Source organism: Symphalangus syndactylus, chromosome 4, assembly GCF_028878055.3.
Source record: "Symphalangus syndactylus isolate Jambi chromosome 4, NHGRI_mSymSyn1-v2.1_pri, whole genome shotgun sequence".
Lineage (NCBI taxonomy): Eukaryota > Metazoa > Chordata > Mammalia > Primates > Hylobatidae > Symphalangus > Symphalangus syndactylus.
In genome coordinates, this window is record NC_072426.2 from 98274804 (window position 1) to 98301346 (window position 26543).

The 26543-nt window shown below is 40.9% G+C and overlaps 1 long non-coding RNA gene across 2 annotated transcripts in view; it reads right to left on the reverse strand.

Moving 5' to 3' along the window:
- Nucleotides 1-857: 857 nt before the first annotated feature.
- The window catches only part of LOC129480308 (uncharacterized), a 45747-nt gene continuing 20061 nt past the window's right edge, over nt 858-26543 (reverse strand). The window contains exons 2-4 of one of the 2 annotated variants that reach the window (XR_010120380.1): nt 5794-5905; nt 1714-1887; nt 858-974 (exon numbers count right to left, since the gene is read on the reverse strand). This is a non-coding gene — a long non-coding RNA (uncharacterized lncRNA). Of the gene's footprint in view, nt 1888-5793; nt 5906-26543 lie in introns of both variants that reach the window. The other variant, XR_010120379.1, reaches the window with a different exon arrangement.

Consider the following 26543-nt stretch of genomic DNA (forward strand, 5'->3'; position numbering starts at 1 on the left):
AGGAGCCCCTGTGGCCTTCTCAGTGCTACAGACAAGAAGGGCCCACCCAAGGAGGCTGATTTCCCCTGAGCCCCAAGGCACTGCTGCTGGCTTTCTCCTTTGGTGATTAATGGTGCTCTGCCAAGCTGAGGAGGCAGCTAATTAGCTACAGACTGATTAAGGACAAGGCAGGCAAAGTCCCAGACATGATAAATGTGAACTTTCCATCTTCCTTTCCCTTCCACACCCAGTCCTGCCACCACCAGCTGAAGCCAAGCCTGTGGCCCCCTGCATGGGAGGCCCAGCAGATGTCACCCCCGGCACAATTCACAAGGCCTGGCACCCACAGGGGCATCATGTAACAGGGGTGGGCATGCTGGGTTTTCTTTCAGGGCTCAACTTCTCCTGCAGCCTTTTCCCAACCTCTGTGCTCTGGAGCAGGCCTGGGACCAAGCACGGGATTTCTCAAACAAACCAAGTCTCTGCCCTAAAGAATCTGCAGCTAGGGCCACAGAAATCCAGGGAGGGCTGAGCATAGCAGGACCTAGAGTCACTGGGCAGGGCTCCATGGAGGGGATTTGGGTGGATTTTGTGCATCAAGAGGGGCACTGCAGAAAGGGGAGGCCCCCTGAACAGGTGTGGAGGAGAAATGAAATGTACAGGCCACAGTCCTCGGGCAGTGGGGAGTAGAGACAGGCCCAGAGGGGGTAAGGGTGGCGCAGAGTAGATAAGAACAGATGAGAAACACGGGCTTAGGTGTGGGGTGGCCCAGCTGTTTCCACCCTCAGTTCCTCCACAACATGCCACAGCCATGTGCAAACCCCTCCCTGGGCAATCCCGGGTTAGGCACCCCCCCACCTCCAGCCGTGATGCCTTGCCTGTATGTACCAGCCCAGAAAGCACATCCAGGTGCGGGTGATTCCATCCCACAGCAGCCTGGGCTGAGTTCTGGTGGAAATGAGCTCACGGACACATGAATCTTGTACAAGATAAGGCTGTGATACAGACAAAGGATACATTTCAGCAACAGATAACAGGATACATTCAGTGAGCATGCCTTCTCATTTCTGTTTCCTCCCAGGAGACACACACAGGAGGTGGCAAAGCTGAACGCCTGTCCAGGGGAGGCTTGGGAAGCACCCCCTTCCCCCCATTTTGCCTGGTTCACTCTTAACCAGTCCTTGGGTCTCAGCTCAAGCGTCACTTCTTTGGAGAAGCCTCCTCGATCCCTCAGATTAGATCAGATTCTCTATTTCCCTTTGTCAAGTGTATCAAGTTCACATTAATGCATTTAAGTAACAGTTTGTCTTTAGTCTTATATATTCAATCAGCAAATATTAATGGAGCTGTGAACTGGGCTAAGGTCTGGGGATACCATGAGACATGAGCCTGCCCTTCTGGAGCTTATGGTCTAGGCAGAAGTCTCAGCAAGGGTTCACTCTAACACCAAAAGCAACACTTCCCCCGGTGCCAGCAGAACATTGGGACAACTCGTGTATCAAAGCTATCAAAGCCAGGAGCAAACCACACCCACAAGCCCCCTCCCCACCGCCCCCCCCGCCGCCCCACCACCCGGGAAGCACTGCTTTGAGAACTATCCCCAGTGTCAGCTTTACTTGTTACTAGTAATGAAATCCCCTATTAAATCCTCCTTGGCTGTGGTCACTGGGCTGTCACCTGCCAAGCCATGGAACCCATCGCTGTGTGGTTAACAATTTGAATAACAATCCCCACCCTTTGTCTCAATCCAAGACATTCTGGAAGGATGATCCCAGCTTCAGAGCTTTCCATGGAGTTGTTCAACTTCTCCTTCTGCATAGTCCTGCTTCTCTCGCTCCTATACAGGGTGGTAGTTCTGAAAGCGTTCCCCAATAAGACTCCTGCATGCAAATCTGTTTCCTGGGGAACCTGACCAAAAAAAAAATGGGAGCTGAAATCCACCCTGGTGTGTGACTGCATCTGTCTGGAGGAAGGGACTCCTTTTTCTAAACTGCATGACAATGTCCTCTGATGACTTGATAGTAGCCCGGCCCACCCCACCCCACCCAACCTGGAAGGTGGACCAGGGATACAAACCAGTGCCAGAAAGGCCTTGGCACAGGAGAGGGGAAGGAATAGATCCTTGCAGCCAAGTGATTTAGAAGACTCCAGAGGAGAGTATATCTGCAGTAAGAAGCCCACCAGCCCCTGGAGTTTGATTCTAGCTGATTAAGAGGCACCCAGGGCCTGTATTTCAGCAAGACAACCAAGAAATAAGCCAAGGGAAATTGTTAACCTGTGTGCCAGGGATTCCCAACAATGCAGTTCCAGACCAGCCCCAAACATCCTAATTCAGACCCAGTGTGTGGGAACTTGCCTGGGTGGGAGCGGGAGAAGGGAGTGGGGGAAGCAGGAAGAAATTAGGCTTGCACAAACTTAGTAATTGAAATCATTAATAGCAGTAAAATAAGTTGTCTATCCTACATGTAATTTGTAGTAATGTTTCGTTACTGAGATTAATTTCTAGTAATGAAATACTAATTAAACCATTTATTGAGTAATGTATTTGCTTGGTGGTGTTTTATGGGTGTTCGCTTATAAATATTTTAATTACTTTTGCTAAGTACTTAGAATTTACTAAATATTTCCAAACTATTTATTAATTTCTAGCAATTCTCAGCCAACCCACAAGTAATTGTTTTACTTTATATCAGTAATTAAAGTCTTTTTTAAAAAACTTTGAGTGAAGAGAAAGACATAAATGAAGACTTGTCTGTTCTATTCACACGAGGCTGGTGTGTTACAGCAAAAAAAAAGAGACAAGTCACTCATGATCCAACATTACTCAAACACTGTTAACATTTTTATTTATATTTTCACAGACTTTTCCTATGGGTGCATATACTATTTTTTCAAGGTTGAGATCATATCAACTACATGTATTCAGGATACCAAACTTTGCCAATTTTTATATTATAGTTTCTATCCTATTAAAATATCAAACTGTTCTAGAGGGGCAGCTTCTTTACAACTTTAAGGGAGTTTCTGAAAGTAATATTTTTTCTACCTCTAAGCACTACTATGTATCAGACACTATGCAAAGTAATGTACACAGTCTAACTGTAACCTTCACAACATGGCAATATAAACTAATCTAGAGCAGTAACCTGTGTAAAACTGGGTGTCCACATGGTGCAGTCTCAGCAAAAAGTCACCTTCAATGAAATAATGACTGAAATAGAGGAATTTATCTACTTTTATCTATAAAAATAGGATCAGAATGAATATATTGTCCTGGGATCTGCTCTTCTCATGTAAAATATTACAACCATCTTTCCTTATCAATAAATATGAGGTGGAGTGTGGCGGCTCACACCTGTAATCCCAGCACTTTGGGAGGCTGAGGTGGGTGGATCATGAGGTCAGGAGTCCGAGACCAGCCTGACCAACATGGTGAAACCACATCTCTACTAAAAATACAAAAAAAAATTAGCCCGGCATGGTGGCGCATGCCTGTAATCCCAGCTACTTGGGAGGCTGAAGCAGGAGAATCGCTTGAACCTGGGAAGTGGAGGTTGCAGTGAGCTGAAATCGTGCCATCGCACTCCAGCCTGGGCAAGAAGAGCGAAACTCTCTCTCAAAAAAAAAGAGACAGCAGCAGTGTCCTTTTCAATAGATGCATGGTATTCTATGAAGTTACCTTCATTTATTATCCAATCTCTAATTGCTGGATATTTTGGTTGCTTTCAGTTGTTCACAAATGTGAACAAAACTATCATGGATATCATTATATGCTGATCTTTGTGCACTTGTCCAACTATTTTCTTAGAACACATTCCTAGAAGTGGAATTGCTGGGATAAAGTGTATGAACATTTTTAAGACTTTGATACTGCCCAAATGCCTCAAGAAAGACCAGACAAATTTACACTCCCACCAGTAGAGTTGAAAGACTTGTTTCACTGTACTGTGTGTGACTATTATTATTATAGTCGTTATTTTGAGACAGGCTGGAGTGCAGTGGTGTGATCACGGCTCACTGCAGCCTCGACCCCCTGCCCCCTCCCCCACCGCACCTCCCCCCCCCACCGCCACCTCCCAGGCCCCCATTCAGGTGATCCTCCTACCTCAGTGTCCTGAGTAGCTGTGACTACAGGCGCACACCACCACACCAGCTAATTTTTGTATTTTTTGTAGAGACAGGGTTTTGCCATGTTGCCCAGGCTGGTCTCAAACTCCTGGGCTCAAGTGATCCACTTGTTTATCTCCCAAAGTGCTGGGATTACAGGCATGAGCCACTGCACCCAGTTGATTATTATTATTTTAAATCTATGTCACTTGTTTTCACTCCCTAGTCTAAGCAGAGAGGTGGCCCAGAAAAACATTCTGAACCAGAGAGTCTCACAACCCATTTCCCACGATGAACCAATGGTTGGTTGGCAGAAGACCTATAGGCTATGTCTTCATAACTTAAATAGCATCAAGATGTATAAAACCATTTTCTACCATAACATTCGCCTTTGCCCTACAATCTCCTTTCCTCCCAGGGACTCTGCCTCCTTAGGGCATCACCAAGGCACGGGTGGCTTGGCTCCTCGCTGGTGGACACCCGCCTGTGTGTTGGCAGAATAGGCACCTATCATTGGGCTCTCTCTTAGCTCTTGACAAAATATCTCCCCCACCAGCATGTTACAGCACCTTGAATGTCTACCACTGGTGGCATACACCAAGCAGTTTTCTAAATATTTAGAGGTTATCTCAGGTGACATTTTATGAGCTAATAAATGTTTTGGAGGCTCTCCCATCTTCTTTCCGAAGCTCCCCTCTCACCTACTGCCAAGTGACCCGGTGCCTTTGGCCATCTGAATGCCTGACTCTAGCCCCCTTTTTCCTCTTCTGACTGCCACCTGAAGTCCTTTTTTTTTATAAATGAGATAAACACCTTCCTTCTCCAAACAGAGCAAGAAGATTTTTTAGAGAGAGGAGATATTTCAACAACTCTTTCTTTTCTTTTCTTTTCTTTTTTTTTTGAGACGGAGTCTCACTCTGTCACCCAGGCTGGAGTGCAATGGCACGATCTCGGCTCACTGCAACCTCCACCTCCCAGGTTCAAGCGATTCTCCTGTCTCAGCCTCCCTAGTAGGTGGGATTACAGGCGTGTACCATCATGCCCGGCTAATTTTTTGTATTTTAGTAGAGATGGGGTTTCACCATGTTGCCCAGGCTGGTCTCGAGCTCCTAAGCTCAAGCAATCCACCTGCCTCGGCCTCCTCTAGGATTACAGGCGTGAGCCACTGCGCCACCGCGCCTGGCCTTCAACAGCTCTTTCAATAAAGAGAGGGAGGCAAAGAGAGAGAGTGACTTGGGAGGAGGCTTAGGGTAGAGACAGAATGGGAACTATTGCAGCTGCCTCACTCCCTGCAAGATTCTCGAAGCAGGGCACACCGCTGGTGCCCAATCTGTGTTTGTTGCTTCTCCAAAGAATGGATGATTCCCACAGGCATGTCCCTATGGCGACACCTTCCATTATTTCCTTTACTTTCTGTATCCATTTGCTCTCTCTCCAGAAAGTTCCAGATCTCAGGCACCTTCCCAGACTCTCAAAAGTCCCAGGAGAGGGGAGGAGAGGGATAAGGGCCCTGAGCACTGCTGCCACTCCCCAGAGAGGTCAGGGAAACAAGGCCCAGCTCCCCTTAGCAGAAATCCCTTCTCCCCTTGGACCAGAAAAGGGTTAATTTTATAATTGCTAACATCTATTAGATCCTTACAATGTCATGGGCCCTCTGTTAAGCACTTTACACACATGATGTCATTTAAATAATATATTTCCCCTTACTTATCTGATGAGAAAGTGAGACTTGTAGAATTTAAGTGAGAGACTTCAGGATCAGAATCCAGGTATCTCTTTTTCCAGAGCCAAAGCCTTAAGTACCATCTTCTGTTGTCTTCTACAGCAAGCATTCCATAAATGCAAGGTGAAAAAAGGAAAACAGAGAGAGTGAGGGAAAGAGGGCAGAAGGAAACTTTATGTCATTGTAATGCAGGGAATACAGCATCATTTGCCATAAGTAGAAGGTAACATTAACATAAAGACATTATGATTACAATTTAAAATGTTGGTCTACATGTCATCTAAAGTCACTGTTTCTATTCTTAAGAAACACTGGAACATTTGATCTCTGAGGTCCATTTCTAGCACACAATTCTATAATTTCCAAGGATTAAGTAGCTATTTTCTTAAGATAAACTTCCATGGACCTTGGATGCATAGGTAACAAAATTCTAAGGGCAGATGCTGGGTCTTATTTATCTCTATATTCTCCATAAGCATTTAGTACAACATCTGGCCCAGGGTGAATATGTAGAAGATTAATTATAAATTCCCTTCCCCTTTCTAGGTATTGGTGTTCCAATCCAGAGAATAAAAGGGCTAGATTAGGTGATCCTGAAGGGTGCTTTTGCTCTGCAAGCCACTGGTCCACTGAACCTAAGTGGTCCTTTCCTTACTAGTTCTCTGGCTTTCTGCTTCATCAGTTCTGTGGTTGGCAAAATTCTAAAGATGATTACCCAAGACTCCCATACCCTGGTTATTCAACAAAACACTAATCTAGGTACTGCTGTGGATAATTTTTTTTTTTTTTTTTTTTTTTTTTTTTTTTTTTTTTTTTGAGACGGAGTCTCGCTCTGTCACCCAGGCTGGAGTGCAGTGGCGCGATCTCGGCTCACTGCAAGCTCCGCCTCCTGGGTTCTCGCCATTCTCCTGCCTCAGCCTCTCCGAGTAGCTGGGACTACAGGCGCCCGCCACCACGCCCAGCTAATTTTTTTTATATTTTTAGTAGAGACGGGGTTTCACCATGGTCTCAATCTCCTGACCTCGTGATCCGCCCGCCTCGGCCTCCCAAAGTGCTGGGATTACAAGCGTGAGCCACCGCGCCCGGCTTAATTTTTGTATTTTTAGTAGAGACGGTGTTTCACCATGTTGGCCAGGCTGGTCTCGAACTCCTGAACTCGTGATCTGCCCACTTCGGCCTCCCAAAGTGCTGAGATTACAAGTGTGAGCCACCGCACCCCACTGAGAATTTTTTTTTATGACAGGGTTTCACTTTGTTGCCCATGCTGGAGGGCAGTAGTACAATCTCAGCTCACTGCAACCTTGGCCTCCTGGGCTCAAGCCATCCTCCTACCTTAAGCCAGCCTCCCGAGTAGCTGGGACTACAGGCGCGCACCACCACGCCCAACTAATTGTTGTATTTTTTGTATAAATGGGGTTTCGCCATGTTACCCAGGCTGGTCTCAAACTCCTGGGCTCAAGCAATTCACCCGCCTTGGCCCCCCAAAATGCTGGGATTGCAGGTGTGAGCCATCACACCCTGCCAGAATTTTTCAGATATAATTAAGACCCAAGTCAGTTGGCCTTAAGATACAGAGATTAGCTGGGTGGGCTTAACCCAGTAAGTCAAGCCTTTTAAAAGCAGAGAGTTTTCTCCAGCTGGTAGCAGAAAAATAAGGCAGGAGAATTCAATGCATGGGAATTCTCTGTTGCTGAGATTAAGGGGGCCACATGGAAGGATCTGAGAGTGGCCTCAATAGGCTGAGAGTGACCCCCTAGCCAGCAAGAAGATGGTGACCTCAGTCCCACAGTTACCAGGAACGGAATCTGCCAACAACCTGAATGAGTTTGGAAGTGGATTCTTCCCCAGAGCCTCCAAGAAGATCCCAGCCTGGCCAACATCTTGATTTTGGCCTTGTGAGATCCAAAACAGAGAAATCAGACAAGCCACCTGGACTTCTGACTCACAGAACTGAGACATAATAAACCGGTGTTTTCAGCTGCTGTGGTTGTGGTCATCTGTTATGCAGCAGAAAAAAGTGAGTGCAATTCCCTATCCTATTCCTACCAACCCATGCTCCTCCCCAGAGCTCCCTAACATTTAGCAACATGTGCCTTATTTCTAAGGCAAATAATAATAATAACGATGATTTGAAAATCAGTTTTGGGAATTTTCACCTTCGGCTTTTTTTTTTTTGACAATTCTGTGTAGGTCTAACAAGGAAGTATTAAATATTGAGTTCCTAATATGTTTCCAAGTCCTCCTCTGGAACATATAATTTGGACCTAAAATTGTGAATAGACAGGGTGAGTAGAAGCATGGGAAAAGCGGAAGAACAGTTTGCATTGGAGATGCTTAGTAGGCGTAATAGAAGAAGTGAAACTTTGAGATGGAGGAGACCGCAAATTAGCAGAGAGACGGGAAGGAGTAGATATTCTAGGCCAACGAGGTAGCCCAAAGAAACTGAAGTAGAAATGAGAATGATGTTGGCCAAAGTCAGTTCCTGAGGGCAGGCCAGGTTTCTCCAGCCTTATGATTGGAAACTAGCTACCATGCCATGCTGCCAGTTGATAATGTCAGGGAAATAGATGAAAAGTGTGTTTCTAGTGAGGAATGGGAGATGTCTTAGTCTTGGATAGAGAAAGGTTAAAAGTCTTCAGCAAAAGGTCTGGAAGGATGAGTAGAAGAAGAACAGAAAGCAAAAGAACACATGGGAAACATTGCTATGAAACAGATTCAAGTTATGGTGAACCGGAAATGAAGGCCAGGAGGGAGGGACAAAGACAGAGGTTCATGCCTGTGTCCCCACCCACACAACCATGGAAGGGAGGGAGAAGAGATAAATCATCAGCTTCTGAGCCTTGCATGAGCCACCAGGAGATCATATAGGTGCAAGTCTGGACCTTGAATAGATAGGCTTGCTACAAGGAAATGTCCATGTTGGGATAAAGGAGAATTATGGTTAGAAAGATAGGTTGGGGCTAGACTGTTAGTGATCTTGAAAGCCAGAGGTTTTCAATCTTGGCTGAACATTGAAATCACCTGGGGATCTCTTAGAACTACTGATATCTAGATCCTATCTCAAAAATTCTAATGTAATTGGCCTGGTTTGGCTGGGTTCTCAAGAGTTTTAAAAGCACCACAGATTACCCTGCTATTCTACCAGGGCTGAGAACAGCAGATGTAGAGTTTGGACTTTATCCAGTAGCCAGTGGAGGCCTATTAAGGATGTGTCACTGAAATTATACAATGGAAAACAATTGGAAAGAAAATTTAGTCAAATAAAAATAATGATAGAAAATGCCAATATAGCATTTTTTGCATCTCAGTGTTCTGGGCACTTTTCTAAGTTTACACACACACACACACACATTCTAAATTATAACAACAACCCTATAAGGTAGCTACTGTATTATCCACATTTTAGAGATACGAAAACTGATGCTCAGAAAAGTTAATATCTTGCTCATGATCACAATGCAAGTAAATGATGGAACTGAGATTTGAATCCTGGAAATTTGATTCTGAAGTCCATACTTTTAATTTTGCTTCTGGATATGGTGGATTGACTCATATCAGACCAGCCTCCTTGCCATAACCAACTAGGAAATCTGGTTTGAAAATGAAGAAAAGTTAACAGGGAGATGAAGACAAAGATCATGAAGAAAAATGAGATCATTCATGTGAAGCAGACATCTGACTGCATTTTTCTCCAGAAGTAATTTGCAGATTTGCACACAAACAGTTGAAGGATCCAGAAGCTGAGCAGAGATTTCAGCAGTCTCTTGGGACTCAGGGTTAGAAAAAACAAAAAAGACTTCTGGGCTGGCATAAGCATAGGAACCTAGAAAGCATCTCCAGCTTTCCACTGGGACTCCTAATGGGATATAGTTTTAAAATAAGGCCTAACCTTATTTCTAGAATATATAAATAAATCAGCCATTGCAAAAGCTGAAGCACAGATTTAAACCAGCCCGATCCAAGATGAGAGTAAGATGATTTGACCCTGACATGAGACAAAAGAAAATCCTCTCTGGAGGAAGAAAGTGTTATCTAGAGCCTCAAATCTGCACTATAATTTCTTATCCACAACGTCTAGCATTTAATAAGAAATTATAGCATACCAACATGGCACATGTATACATATGTAACAAACCTGCACATTGTGCATATGTACCCTAAAACTTAAAGTATAATAATAATAAAATTTAAAAAAAGAAATTATAAGACTTACCAGGAGACAAGATCAAGCGACCAAAAACCAGAGAAAGACTAAATAATAAAAATAGACTTATAGGTGACTAATATATGGGAGTTCTCAGATACAGTTTTTTAAAATGTCATTAATACATTAAAGAAAATTAATTCCAAGTGGAGAATTTCAACAGAGAACTTAAATATGTTGTTAAAAATAATCAAATGAAAAATTTAAACTGAAAAACACAATAACTGACATTAAGAAATGGATAGATAGGCTTAACAGCAAAGTAGATACAGCTGAGGAGAGAATTAGAAAGCTAAAAAATATCAGTAGGAAACATACAAGCTGAAACAAAAGGAGAAAAAAGAAAACAAAATTAAAGATTTGGAACAGAGTGAAAAGGCATAATATATGTGTAATTGAAGTCTCAGAAGGTGAGGAGAGAGAAAATAGAGCAAAAGTAATATTTAAAGAGATTATCGACTATGAATTTTCCAAAAACAAAAAACATCGAGCCACTTATTCAAAAAATGCTAAGACATCCAAGTAGAATAAATACAAGAAAACTACACCCACACTTTTGGCACATCAGAGTAAAACGCTCAAAGACAAAGAAAAACCTTTAAAAACAGTCAGGAACATAGACTGAAGGTGAAGGGCTAGAAAAAGATATTCCAAAAAAAACAGAAACCAGAAGCAAGCAGAAGTAGCTATACTTAGATAAAATAAACTTTAAGTCAAAGACAGTAAAAAGAGACAAAAGTATCATTATATAAGGATAAAGGGATCAATCCAATAATAGGGTATAACAATTGTTAATATACATGCACCCAACACTGGAGCACCTGCTATATCAAGCAAATATTATTAGATATAAAGGAAGATACAGTAGCAAGGCACCAAGGCTTGTGCCTATAATCTCAGCTACTTGGGAGTCTGAGGCAGGAGGATCACTTAAGTCCAGGTGTTCAAGACCAGCCTGGGCAATATAGCAATACTTCATCTCTACATTTGATCTTAGCCAAAAGGCCAAGAAGCAAATGAGACCCCATCTCTAAAAACAAATTTTTTTGAGCCATGCATGGCGGCACCCACCTGTAGTCCCAGCTACTTGGGAGACTGAGACAGGAGAATCACTTGAGCCCAGGAATTCAAGGCTGCAGTGAGCCATGATCATGGTACTGCATTCCCACCTGGTGACAAAGTGAGATTCTGTCTCTAAAAAAACTAAAATAAAATAAATTAAAGGGAGAGATAGACTCCAATACAAAATAGTTGGGGACTTCAACATCCCACTCTTAGCATTGGACAAATCATCTAGACAGAAAGCCAACAAAGAAACACTGGATTTTAACTGCACTTTAGGCCAAATGGACCTAACAGACATTTACAGAACATTTCATCCAACAGCTGCAGAATGCATATTCTTTTCGTCAGCACATGGAACATTCTCCAGGATAGACCACATGTTTGGCCACAAAGCAAGTCTCAACAAATGTAAAACAACTGAAATCATATCAAGTGTCTTTTCTGACTGCAATGAAATAAAACTAAAAATCAATAACAAGAGGAATATTTGAAACTGTACAAATATCTGAAAATTAAACAACATAGGTCAATGAAGAAATTAAGAAGAAAGTTTTAAGAACACAACATATCAAAACCTACAGGATACAGCAAAAGAAGTGCTGAGGGAATTTAATAGCAATACATCCCAACATCAAAAAAGTAGAAAAAGTTCAATTAAAAAACCTAACAATGCACCTCAAGGAACTAGAAAAGCAAGCATAAACCAACCCCAAAATTAGTAGAAGCAAAGAAATAATAAAGGTCAGAGCAGAAATAAATGAAATTAAGGCCAAAAAATACAATATATTAACAAAATGAAAATTTGTTTTTTAAAAACATAAATTGAATGGACAAACCGTTAGCTAAACAAACCAAGAAAAAAAAGGAAAAGATTCAAATAAATAAAATCAAAAATGAAAAAGGTATTACAACCGATACCACAGAAATACAAAGGATCATTAGAGACTATTACAAACAACTATATGCCAACAAATTAGAAAACCTAGTGCAAGTGGATAAATTCCTGGACACATACAACCTACCAAGACTGACTCAAGAAGAAATAAAAAGCCTGAACAGACCAATTACAAGTAACAAGATTCAATCTGTAATAAAAGCCTCCCATCAAAGAAAGGCCCAGGACCCAATGACTTAACAGCAGAATTCTACCAAACATGTAAAGAAAAAGTGATACTAATTCTTCTTAACCTCTTCCAGAAAATGGAAGAGAAAGGAATTCTTCCAAACTCATTCTATGAGGCCAAGATTACCCTGATACCAAAACCAGACAGACACAACAACCAAAGCTCTCAGCCAATCTCCCTGATGAAGACAGATGCAAAATACTCAGTAAAACATTAGCAAGCCAAATCCAGCAGCCCAGTAAAAAGATCATTTACCATGATCAAGTGACCACGCAACCCCTGGATGCAAGGATGATTTGATACAAGCAGGTCAATAAATGTGGTACATCACATCAACAGAATGAAGGACAAAAACCATATGATCATCTCAATAGATGCAGAGAAAGCATTTGATAAAACTCAACATTCATTCATAATTAAAGCTCTCAATAAGTTAGGTATAGAAGGAACATACCTTAATGAATAAAGACCATAAATCACAAACCCACAGCCAACATCATACCAAACAGAGAAAAGATCCTTTAAGATCTGGAACAAGACAAGGATGCCCACTTGCACCACTTCTATTCAGGATAGTACTGGAAGTCCAAAACAGGGCAATTAAGCAAGATAAAAAAAAATAAAGGATATCCAAATTGGAATGGAGGAAGTCAAACTGTCCCTGTTTGCAGACATGATCTTATATATAGAAAAGCTTGGCCAGGCATGGTGGCTCATGCCTGTAATCCCAGCACTTTGGGAGGCAGAGGCAGGAGGATTGCATGAGGCAAGGAGTTTGAGACCAGCCTGGGCAACAAAGAAAGACTCCATCTCTATTAAAAAAAAAAAAAAAATGGTTTAAATTGGCTGGGTGTGGTGGTGCATGCCTGTAGTTCCAGCTACTTGGGAAGCTGATGCAGGAGGATCACTTGAGTGCAGGAGGTCAAGGCTATTAGACAGCTAAGAGCACACCACTGCACTCCAGCCTGGGCAACAGAGCTAAACTCTATCTCTGTAACGAAAAAAAAAAAGAAAGAAAAATGCTGTTTTATGATAGTCTCAATGAAAAAGAGAAAAAAGAAAAGAAAACCCTGAATGTGCCACCAAAAAAAACTCTTAGAACAGATAAATGAATTCAGCAAAGCTGCAGGATACAAAATCAACACACAAAAATCAGTAGTGTTTCCATACACCAATAATACACTAGCCAAGAAAGAAATTAAGAAAGCAATCCCGGCCGGACGCGGTGGCTCACGCTTGTAATCCCAGCACTTTGGGAGGCCGAGGTGGGCGGATTACGAGGTCAGGAGATCGAGACCACGGTGAAACCCCGTCTCTACTAAAAATACAAAAAATTAGCCGGGCGTGTTGGCGGGCGCCTGTAGTCCCAGCTACTCGGAGAGGCTGAGGCAGGAGAATGGCCTGAATCTGGGAGGCGGAGCTTGCAGTGAGCCGGGATCGTGCCACTGCACTCCAGCCTGGGTGACAGAGCAAGACTTCGTCTCAAAAAAAAAAAAAAAAAAAAAAGAAAGCAATCCCATCCACAATAGCTACACAAAAAAAATCAAACACCTAGGAATAAATTTAACCAAGGAGGTAAAAGATCTCTATGATCTTTTACTATAAAACACTGATGAAAAAAATTTAAGAGGATATTAAAAAATGGAAAGACAGGCCGAGCACGGTGGCTCACGCCTATAATCCCAGCACTTTGGGAGGCTGAGGCAGGTGGATCACCTGAGGTCAGGAGTTCTAGATCAGCCTGGCCAACATGGTGAAACCCCATCTTTACTAAAAATACAAAAATTAGCTGAGTGTGGTGACATGTGCCTGTAATCCCAGGTACTCAGGAGGCTGAGGCAGGAGAATCTCTTGAACCCGGGAGGCGGAGGTTGCAGTGAGCCGAGATTGCACCACTGCACTCCAGCCTGGGGGACAAGAGCAAGACTTCATCTCAAAAAAAAAAAAAAAAATGAAAAGACATTTCATGTTCACGGATTGGGAGAATTAATATTGTGATAATGACCGTACTACCAAAAGCAATCTACAGATTTAATGCAATCCCTCTCAAAATATCAATAACATTCTCCACAGAAATAGAAAAAAAAATCCTAAAACTTGTATGGAACCACAGAAGACCCCAAATAGCCAAAACAATCCTGAACAAAAAGAACAAAGCTGGAGGCATCATAATACCAGAATTCAAAATATCCTACAAAGCTATAGCAACCAAAACAGCATGGTACTGGCATAACAACAGAAAACAAACATATAGGTCAATGGAACAGAATAAGAACCCAGAAATAAATCTATGTGTTTACAGCCAACTGATTTTCAACACAGGTGCCAAGAACACTCACTGGGGAAGGGAGAGTTTCTTCAATAAATGGTGTTAGGAAAACTAGATATCCACATGCAGAATAAATGAAACTAGACACTTATCTCTCACCATATAAAAAATTAAAATAAATTAAAGACTTACATGTAAGACCCAAAATGATGAAACTACTAGAAGAAAACATAAAGGAAATGCTTCCAGACATTGGTCTGGGCAAAGTTTTTATGGAGAAGATCTCAAAAGCATAAGCAACAAGCAAAAATAGACAAATGATATTACATCAAACTAAAAAGCCCCTGCACAGCAAAGGAAACAATTAACAGAGTGAAGAGACAACTTGAAGAATTGTAGAAAACATTTTCAAACTATTATCTGACAAGATATCTAGAATACACAAGGAACTCAAACAACTGAACAGCAAAATAATAATTATTATTATTTGATTTTTAAATGGGCAAATGAGCTGAATAGACATCTCTCAAAAGACAGAATACAAATGGTCAACAGGTATATTTTTTAAATGCTCAGCATCTGCTGGGGGCGGTGGCTCACGCCTGTAATCCCAGCACTTTGGGAGGCCGAGGCGGGTGGATCACCAGGTCAGGAGATCGAGACCATCCTGGCTAACACAGTGAAACCCTGTCTCTACTAAAAAAACAAAAAATTAGCCGGGTGTGGTGGCGGGCACCTGTAGTCCCAGCTACTCGGGAGGCTGAGGCAGGAGAATGGCGTGAACCCGGGAGGCGGAGCTTGCAGTGAGCCGAGATTGCGCCACTGCACTCCAGCCTGGGCGACAGAGCGAGACTCCGTCTCAAAATAAATAAATAAATAAATAAAAATAAATGCTCAGCATCACTAATTACCAGAGAAATGCAAATCAAAATCACAATAAGATATCTCACCCCAGTTAGAATGGCTATTATCAAAAAGGTTTTTTTAAAAATGCTGGTGAAGATGCGGAGAAAAGGAACTATTACACACGGTTAGTGGAAATGTAAACTAGGACAGCCATTATGGAAAACAGTATGTAGCTTCCTCAAAAAACTACAAATAGAACTACCATGTAATCCAGCAATTCCACTACTGGGTATATCCAAAGAAAAGGAAATCAGTATGTCAAAGAGATTACCTGCACTCCCATGTTTATTGCAGCACCATTCACAATGGCCAAGATATAGAATTTATTTAAGTGTCTACCAACATATGAATGGATAAAGAAAATATGTTACATCTACATAATGGAATACTACTGAGCCGTAAAAAGAACAAAAGCCTGTCTTTCGTGGCAACATGGATGTGCCTGGAGGACATTATGTTAAGTGAAATAAGCCAGACACAGAAATACAAATACTAAATGTTTTCACTCATTTGTAAAATCTAAAAGGGTTGATTTCACAGAGGTAGAGAGCAGAATAGTAGAATAGCAATTCCTAAGGGTAGGGAAGGGTAGGGGCCAGGGGCAGGGTGGGTGGGAATAGCCAAAGGTTGGTTAACAGATATCAAAGTAGAGCTAGACAGGAGGAATAAGTTCTAACGTTCTAAAGCATTACAGGGTAACTATAATTAACAACAATTTGTTGTCTATTTTCAAATAGCTAGAAAAGCAGATTTTGAATGTTCCTAACACAAAGAAATAATAAATGTTTGAAGTGATGGAATGCTAATTACCATGATTTGATCATCACACATCGTATACATGTATCAAAAATACCACACTGGGCTGAGTGTGGTGGCTTATGCCTGTAATCCCAGTACTTTGGGAGGCCGAGGTGGGAGGATCACTCAAGGTCAGGAGTTGGAGACCAGCCTGGCCAACATGGTGAAATCATGTCTCTACTAAAAAAATAAAAATAAATAAATAAAAATTAGCTGGGCGTGGTGGCACGAGCCTGTAATCCCAGCTACTCAGGAGGCTGGGGCACAAGAATCGCTTGAACCCAGGGGGCAGAGGTTGCAGTGAGCTGAGATGGCACACAGCGAGACTTTGTCTGAAAAAAAAATCACACTGTACCCCATAAATATGTACAATTAATTATGTGTCAAGAAAAAAATAATAAAACAATAAACATTTTAAAAGTCAGACAGAAAAAAAAAGGAAGATTGCCTTCAAAGTAGTAGCAATAACTTACTTCTCAACAAAAACAATGAAGGCCAGAACAATGAAAGATATCTGGAAAGTCCTAAGTTAAAAATAATTGCCAACTCATCATTATATATTTTGTAAAAATATCTTTCCAAAATAAATGGAAAATAAAGACATTTCCAGCCAAGCAAAAGTTGAAGCATTTATAACCAGCACACTTATATCAAGAAAAGAAAGAAAGAAAGAAAGATCTACAGGCAGAAGGAAAATAACCAGATTAAGATCATAGATATTCAGAAAAGAATGAAGAGCTAAAGGAATGGTAAAGATGTCTGTAAAACCAAAATGAATATGTTGTCTATATAGAAAATTCCAAAGAATCTACCCAAAAAACTCTTAGAACTAACAAGTGACTTTAGCAAGGTCATAAGATGCAGGGCAAATATACAAAAAAATCAGTTGTATTTCTATATAGTGGCAATGAACGTTGGAATTCCAATTTTTGTTAGGTTGATGCAAAAGTAGTTGATGTTTTTGCCATGACTTTCAATGGCAAAAACTACAGTCGCTTTTGCACCAATCTAACAAAAGCAATACTGCAGTCAGGCACGTGACTCATGCCTTCAATCCCAGCACTGAGGGAGGCCAAGGCGGGAGGATCACTTGAATCTAGGAGTTGGAGACTGTAGTGAGCTATGATCACACCACTGCACTCCAGCCCAGGTGACAGAGTGAGACCCTATCTCAAAAAAAAAAAAAAGAAAAAGAAAAAGAAAGAAAAGCAATACCATTTACAACAGCACCCCCAAAACATGTGCAGGATCTGTATGTTGAAAACTACAAAATACTGACAAAAGAAATCAAAGAAGAACTAAATAAATGGAAAGATATGCCATGTTTATGGATTAAAAGAATCAAATATTAAGATGACAATTCCCCCCAAATTGATCTGTAGATTCATTGCAACCCCAATCAAAATCTCCATATACTTTTTATTATCACTAACAACGAATTGATTCTAAAATGTATATGAGAAAGGCACAAGATCTAGAATAGCCAAAACAATTTGAAAATGTAGAAATAACGTTAAAGAACTCAAACCACCCAATTTCAAGACTTACTCTAAAGCTACAGTAATCAAGGCAGTGTGGAGCTGGGTGCTGTGCCTTGCACCTGCAATCCCAGCTACTTAAAAGGCTAAGGCAAGAGGATCACTTGAGCTTGAGAGTTCAAGGCTGCAATGAGTGAGCTGATTGTGCCACTACACTCCGGCATGGGCAACAAAGCAAGACCCTGTCTCAAAAAAAAAAAAGTGTGGTATTGGCAAAAAGATAGATATGTAGATCAATTAAACAGAACAGAGTCTAGAAATAGACCCAGACAAATAGAGTCAGCTGATTTTTGACAAATGTGCAGAGGCAATTCAATGGAGAAAAGATAGTCATTTCAACAAACGGTTCTAGAATAATGAACCTCAACCTATACCTCACGCCTTATACAAAAATTAACTCGACACTCCTAGATGTATACCCAAGATAATTAAAAGCATATGTGTACTCAAAAACATGTACATGAATATTCATAGAATTATTATTCATAATAGCCAAAAAGTGGAAACAACCCAAATGTCCATCAAATGATAAATGGATAAGTAAAATGGGTATATCCATAAAATGAAATATTTTTCAGCCATAAAAAGTCATGAAGTACTGATACATGCTACATAATGGATGAACCTTGAAAATATTATGCTAAGTGAAAGATCTACAGAGACAAAAAGTAGATTAACAGTTGCTTAGGGCTGAGGGGAGGAGAAACAAGGAATCCCAGCAAATAAGCATGGGAATAAAATGCCCTAGAATTAGATAGCGGTGATTGTTGCACAACTTTGTGAATATACTAAAGACCACTGAATTATGTAATTTAAAGGGGTGAATTTTATGGTATGTGAATTATATCTCAATAAAACAAATATATATACAGATATAATTAATTCTAGGTGGATCATAGGCTGGATGCAGTGGCTCACGCCTACAATCCCAAAAATTTAGGAGGTGGAGGTAGGAGAATCACTTGAGGCCAGGAGTTTGAGACCAGCCTGGGCAACAAAGCCAAACCCTGTCTCTAAAAAAATTAAAAATTAGCCAGATGTGGTGGTGTGTGTCTGTAGTCCAGCTACCTTGGGAGGCTGAGGTGGGAGGATCCTTTGAGCCCAGGAGCTTGAGGCTGAAGTAAGCAATGACCACACTTTTGCATTCCAGCCTGGTTGCCTGGGTGATAGAGCGAGACCCTGTCTCAAAAAAAAGAGGATCATACACCTAAATGTACGATGTAAAACCATAGTACTTCTAGAAGAAATACAGGAGAAAATAATCATGACCCTAAGCATGATCCAAAAAAGCATTATCCATAAAAGAAAAAATGACAATTTTAACTTTACTACAATTAAAAAATTTTGCTTTGCAAATAATATTGTTAAGAGAATACAAAAGCAAACCATAGATTGCAAGAAAATATTTGCAAATCATATTTCTGACAAAGACTTGCATATAAAATGTATAAAGAATCCTCAAAATTCAACAATAAGAAAACAAGCAACCCATTTTTTATTTTTTGAGATGGAGTTTCGCTCTTTTTTGCGCAGGCTAGAGTGCAATGGTGCAATCTTGGAGGCTGAGGCAGGTTTAAGCAATTCTCCTGCCTCAGCCTCCCAAGTAGCTGGGATTACAGGTGCACACCACCACGCCCAGCTAATTTTTTGTATTTTTATTAGAGACAGGGTTTCACCATGTTGGCCAGGCTGGTCTCGAACTCCTGACCTCAGGTGATCTGTCCGCCTTGGCCTCCCAAAGTGCTGGGATTACAGGCATGAGCCACCGTGCCTGGCCGCAACCCAATTTTTTAAATGGCAAAAGTTCTGAACACACACTTCACCAAAGAAAATATATGGAGGGCTAATAAGCACATGAAAAGGTGCTCAACACAATTAGTCATTAGGGACATGCAAATTAAAACCACCAAGAGATACTAAAACAAACAAACAAACAAACAAAACCTGACAATATCAAGTACTACCAAAGTGTGGAGCAATTGGAAACCTCAAATATTGCTGGCGGAAATGCAAAATGGTACAGCCACTTTGGAAAACAATTTGGCAGTTTCTTAAAAATTAAACATACACATACAATACAAACTAACAATTCCACTCCTATGTACTTGGCCAAGAGAAATGAAAACCTATGTTTATAAAAATAAATAATTTTAAAGAGCTTTATTTATAAATACCAAAATCTGGGAGTAACCCAGAGGTCTTTCAGCTGGCAAATAGATAAACATTGTATAGTGCAACCATACAATTCAACACTGCTCAGCAATAAAAGGAACAAACTATCGATTCATACAACATGTATGATGAATCTTAAATGCATTTTGCTATGTGAAAGAAGTCAAAGCCAGAAAGCTATGCAGGAAAACAGATACATTCAGGGGTTAGAATTGGAGAGAGGTTGATTGCAAGGGGAAAACACGGAACAAGGGAATTTTGGAGTAATGGATTGTTCTAAATCAAGACTGGTGATGGAGGTACAACTCTGTGAATTTCACAAACCTGTAGAAGAGTACACAACAAAGAATAAAATTTACTGTATGTAAATTTTTAAAAATCAACCAGGATGTGGGGAAAACTCAAAATGAAATACAAATTATAACAAAAAAAAATTACATATTGGTTGGTTGGTTGGTTAGTTGGTTTTGAGACAGGGTCTCACTCTGCTGCCCAGGTTAGAGTGCAGTGGCATGATCACAGCTCACTTCAGCTTCAAACGCCTGGGCTCAAGCAATCCTCCTGCCTCAGCCTCCAGAGTAGATGAGACTACAGGTATGCACCACCATGCTCAGCTAATTTTTTTATTTTTAATTTCTTTTTTGTAGAGATGGGGTCTCACCATGTTGCGCAGCCTGGTCTCCAACTCCTGGCCTCATGTGAGCCTACCACCTCAGCCTCCCAAAGTGCTGGTATTATAAGCATGAGTGACAGTGTCTGGCCAAAAAATAAACATTGTTTCCATAGAAAAATTGTATCATGTGTGGTTTAAAATATATGTAGAACTAATATACATGAAAACAATAAACGTGAAACTAATATACATGAAAGCATAAAAAATTGAGAGTGGGCTGGGCATGGTGGCTCACATCTGTAATCCCAGCACTTTGGGAGGCTGAGGTAGGCGGATCATGAGGTCAGGAGATAGAGACCATCCTGGCCAACATGGTGAAACCCTGTCTCTACTGAAATACAAAAAATTAGCTGGGCATGGTGGTGCACACCTGTAGACCCAGCTACTCAGGAGGATGAGGCAGGGGAATCACTTGAACCCAGGAGGCGGAGTTTGCAGTGAACCAAGATTGACCACTGCACTCCAGACTGGTGACAGAGCAAGACTCTGTCTCAAAAAAAAAAAAAAAAATTGGTGGTGGTAAATAAAGCTAAAGTATTCCAAAAGTATTCCAAGGTGCTTGCATAGAATGAGAAGTGGTAAAAGAAAGTACTATTTTGTATTGGGCTTTAATAAATCAAAGATGTATATTGAGTGGTCCATGGCAACTACTGAAATAATTCTAAGAGAATGTATATTAAGATACTAGAAGAACAATAAGAAAAATACTTGTTATTAGTTATACAAATTTTCGTAGCCTCCTTAAATTCCTCCCTGAAAATAGGCTTTTCTTTTCTGCCAGATGGCCAGGCTTCAAATTTTCCAAATTTTTACTCTCTGCTCCCCTTTTAAATATGCTTTAGTTTTAGGTCATTTCTTTGCTCATGCATATGAGCTTAGGTTGTTAGAAGCAGCAGGTCAAATCTTATATGCTATACTGCTTAGACATTTCTTCCACCAGCTACACTAAATCATCACTCCCAAGTTCAAAGTTCCAAAGATCTTTGGAGGCAGGGGCACAATGCCTCCAAGTTCTTTGCTAACCCATAACAAAAGCAACTTTTGTTCCACTTCCCAATAAGTTCCTTATTTCCATATGAGACCTCCTCAGCCTGGACTTCATTGTCTATAGCACTAACAACATTCTGCTCATAACCATTCAACAAGTCTCTAGGAAGTTCCAAATTTTCCCTAATGTTCCTTTCTCCTTCTGAGACTTCCAAACTGTTCCTGCCTCTGCCGTTAACCAGTTCCAAAGCTGTTTCCACATTTTCAGGTATCTTTATAGCAATATCCCCCTTCTGTTACCAATTTTCTGTATTAGTCCATTCTCACATTGCTACAAGAAAATACCTGAGACTGGGTGTTTTATGAAGAAAAGGTTTAACTGGTTCATGGTCCTGCAGGCTGTACAGAAAGCATAATTCTGGCATCTACTCAGCTTCTGGGGAGGCCTCAGGAAACTTACAATCAAAGCAGAAGGTGAAGGGGAAACAGGCTCCTTTTACATTGCCAGAGCAGGAGGAAGAAAGAGACAGGAGAGGTGCTACACACTTTGAAACAACCAGATCTCATGAACTCTATCACAAGAATGGCACTAGGGGGATGGTGCTAAACCATTCATGAGAAACTGCCCCCATCATCCAATTGCCTCCCACCAGGCCCCACCTCCTGCACTGGGGGTTACAATTTGACATGACATTTGGGATCCAAATCATGTCAGTACCCTTTATCTAACTTCCCCACATAGTAACATCTTGCAAAACTATACCATGAATGAGTGTGAAATTTTATCAAAAGCTTTTTCTTCATCAAATTCCTGTCACCAAGAATTATAAGATTATGATTTTCCTCTTTATCTTGTTAATATGGTAGATTACATTGATTAATTGACTTTCAAATATTAAAACAACTTTGCATCCCTGAGGAAAAAACCTATGTGATTGTGGTATATAATTATTTTTCTATATTGCTGTATTCTTTTTCTTATCTTTAATTTTTTTTAGAGATGGGGTCTTGCTATGTTGACCAGGCTGGTCTCAAACTCCTGGCCTCAATTGATCCTCCCATCTTGGCCTCCCAAAGTGCTAGGATTACAGGCATAAGCCACCACGCCCAGCCTATATATTGCTGTAATCTATTTGCTAATTTTTATTTTTATTTATTTATTTTTTGAGACAGTGTCTCACTCTGTTGCCCATGCTGGAGTGCAGTGGTGCGATCTCGGCTCACTGCAAACTTCGCCTCCTGGGTTCAAGTGATTCTCCTGTCTCAGCCACCTAAGTAGCTGGAATTACAGACACAATCCACCACGCCAGCTAATTTTTATATTTTTAATAGAGACAGGGTTTCACTGTGTTGGCCAGGCTGGTCTCAAACTCCTGACCTCAGGTGATCTGCTTACCTCAGCCTCCCAAAGTGCTGGGATTAGAGGCGTGAGCCACCGTGCCCAGCCGCTATTTGTTAATTTTTAAAAGTTTATTTTCATTGATATTTATGAGGAATATTGGTCTATAGTTTTCTTTCTTTGTACTGTCTTTATCTAGTTTTAGTAACAGGATAATACCAGCCTCATGAAATGAGTTGAAAAATTTTCCCTCCTCCTCTATTTTTCTGGAAGAGATTGTTTAGAATTAATGTTAAAGTTTTGTGGAATTCTCCAGTGAAACCATCTGAACCTGGAAATTTCTTATTTGGGATTTTAAAAAATTATAAATTCAACCATATCAATAGTTACAAGACTTCAAATTAATTCCTTCATAATTGGGTGAGTTATGGTCATTGTTTTCCTCGAAACTGGTTCATTTCATCTAAGTTACACCTGCTCTCTTGTGATTAATGTATGCATGATACATCATTTTCTAGCCTTTTACTGTAAACCTGACTATATCATTATACTTGAAAGGAGTTTTTGTATATAGCACATAGTTGCCTAATATTTTAAAATCTGTTTAGCCAGTCTCTGTCTTTTAATTATATCTAGACCATTTATATATAATGTAATTATTGATATGTTTAGGACTTAAGTCTGCCACTTTATTTTTCATTTGTTCTTTCTATTTTTTATCTCTTTTCTCTGTCTTGCCTTCCTGCAGTTACTTGACTTTTTAAAAAGAAGTTCCTTTTTAAATTAACTGTAGGGTGTTTGAGAGTAACTCTTTGTATAGCTTTTTAGTGGCTGCTCTAGGTATTACCTTATATATACATAACTTGCTACAGTCTGCTTATGTTGTCATTGTACCAGTTCAAGTGAAGTATAGAGACTTACCTCCCTTTATGTTCCTTTTCTCTCCCCTGTTTACAACAAAATTGTTTTAAATAATTCCTTTATATACATCAGAACCACTAAGATGGTGTTATAATTTTTACTTTAATCATCAAACATTATTTTGAAAATTTGGCCTGGCACAGTGGCTCATGCCCGTAATCCCAGCACTTTGGGAGGGATTGCTTGATTCTTGGAGTTTGAGACCAGCCTGGGAAACATGGCAAAACCCTGTCTCTACAAAAAATAAAAAAATAAAAATTAGTCAGGCATGGCACTGCACACCTGTAGTCCTAGCTACTCAGGAAGGTGAGGTGGGAGGATTGATTGACCTCAGGAGGTTGAGGCTGCAGTAAGCCGTGATTGCATCACTGCACTCCAACCTGGGCAACAGAGCAAGATCCTGTCTTGAAAAAGAAATAAGAAAGAGAGCGAGAGAGAGAGGGAAAGAAGGAAAGAAGAAAGGGAGGAAGGAAGGAAGGGAAGATTTTAAAAAGAGGAGGAAATCCTATTATATTTTTACAGATTTTTGCTTACTGTGTTATTTCTTCCTTCCCAATGTTCCAATTTTCTTTAGTTTATTATTTCCTTTCTGTTTAAAGAACTTCCTTTAGCTATTTTTTTAGAATAGTTCTGCTAGTGACAAATTATCTTACTTTTTTTTTTTTTTGAGACAGGATCTTGCTGTGTCACTCAGGCTGGAGTGCAGTGGCACAATAACAACTCACTGCAGCCTCCAACTCCTAGGCTCAATCGACCCCCCTGCCTCAGCCTCCTGAGTAGCTGGGACTACAGGCATGCACCACCATACCCAGCTAATTTTTCTATTTTTTGTAGAGACAGGGTCTCACTATGTTGCCCAGGCTGGCATCAAACTCTTGGGCTCATGTGATCCCTGCCTCAGCTGCCCAAAGTGCTGGGATTACAGGTGTGAGCCACCATGCCTGGCCTCTTACTTTTCCATCATCAGCAATTGTCTTGTCTTTTTCCTTCATTCCAGAATATTTTTGCTGAGAACAGCATTCTGAGTTGGCAGTTTTTTACTTGCAGCTCTTAGAAATATTATGCTACTCCTTTTTGGCCACTGTGGTTTTCTTTTCTTCTTTCTTAGCTTTATGGGGTATAACTGACAAATAAAAATTATTTAAGGCATACAACATGATGTTTTGATACATGTACACATTGTGAAATTATTACCACAATCTCACTAAGTAATATATCTATCACCTCACATAGTTAACTTTCTATGTGTGTAGTAGGAATACTTACAATCCACTTGCTCAACAAATTTCAAGTATAAAAGATTTATGTATGTATGTATGTATGTATTTGTTGAGACAGAGTCTCACTCTGTTGCCCAGGCTGGAGTGTAGTGGCGCAATCTCGGCTCACTGCAACCTCCACTTCTTGGGTTCAAGCGATTCTCCTGCCTCGGCCTCCCGAGTAGCTGGGATTACAGGTGCCTGCCATCATGCCCAGCTAATTTTTGTATTTTTAGTAGAGATGGGGTTTCACCATGTTGGTCAGGCTGGTCTCAAACTCCTGACCTCAAGTGATCTGCTCACCTCGACCTCCCAAAGTGCTGGGATTACAGGTATGAGCCACCACACCTGGCCACAAGACATTATTTAATAACCATGATATGCGTTAGGTCTCCAGAACTTATTTGCTATGATCTGAACCTCTGTCATCTCCAAAACTTATGTTGAAATTTAATTTCTATTGTAACCATATTAAGAAGTAGGGGCTGGGCATGGTGGCTCATGCCTGTTATCCCAGCACTTTGGGAGGCTGAGACAGGTGGATCACGAGGTCAAGAGATCGAGACCACCCTGGCTAACACGGTGAAACCCCGTCTCTTCTAAAAATACAAAAAAAAATTAGCCAGGTGTGGTGGTGAGCACCTGTAGTCCCAGCTACTCGGGAGGCTGAGGCAGGAGAATGGCATGAACCCGAGAGGTGGAGCTTGCAGTGAGCTGAGATAGTGCCACTGCACTCCAGCCTGGGCGAAAGAGCGAGACTGTGTCTCAAAAAAAAAAAAAAAAAAAAAAAAAGACGTGGGATGTGTGGGATGTTGGGCCAGGTGTGGTGGCTCACACCTAGAATCCCAGCACTTTGGGAGGCCAAGGTGGATGGATCATTTGAGCTCATGAGTTCGAGACCAGCCTGGCCAGCATGGCAAAACCCTGTCTCTACAAAAAATACAAAAATTAGCCAGGAGTGGTGGTGTGCACCTGTAGTCCCAGCTACTAGGGAGGCCGAGGTGGGAGGATGGCTTGATCCCTGGAGTTTGAGGCTGCAGTGAGCTATGACTGTGCTGCAGTACTCCTGCCTGGGTGACAGAGCAAGACCCTGTCTCAAAAAAATAAAAATACAATGTTTTAAAACTTCCCTCTAAGAACTGCTTTTGCTTCATCTCATAAGTTTTGGCATGTTGTGTTTCCATTTTCATTTGTCTCAAGATATTTTAAATTTCCCTTTGATTTCTTCTTTGACCCATTGGTTGTTGAAGAATGTGTTGTTTAATTTCTACATCTTTGTGAATTTTTCAATTTTCTTCCTGTTATTACTATTTTCATATCACTGTGGTCATAAAAAATGCTTTATATGATTCCTATCTTCTTAAATTTGTTAAGATTTGTTTTGTGAGACCAGGTATCGTAGCACATGCCTGTAATCCTAGCACTTTGGGAGGCTGAGGCAGGAGGACTGTTTGAGCCCATGTGTTCAAAACCAGTCTG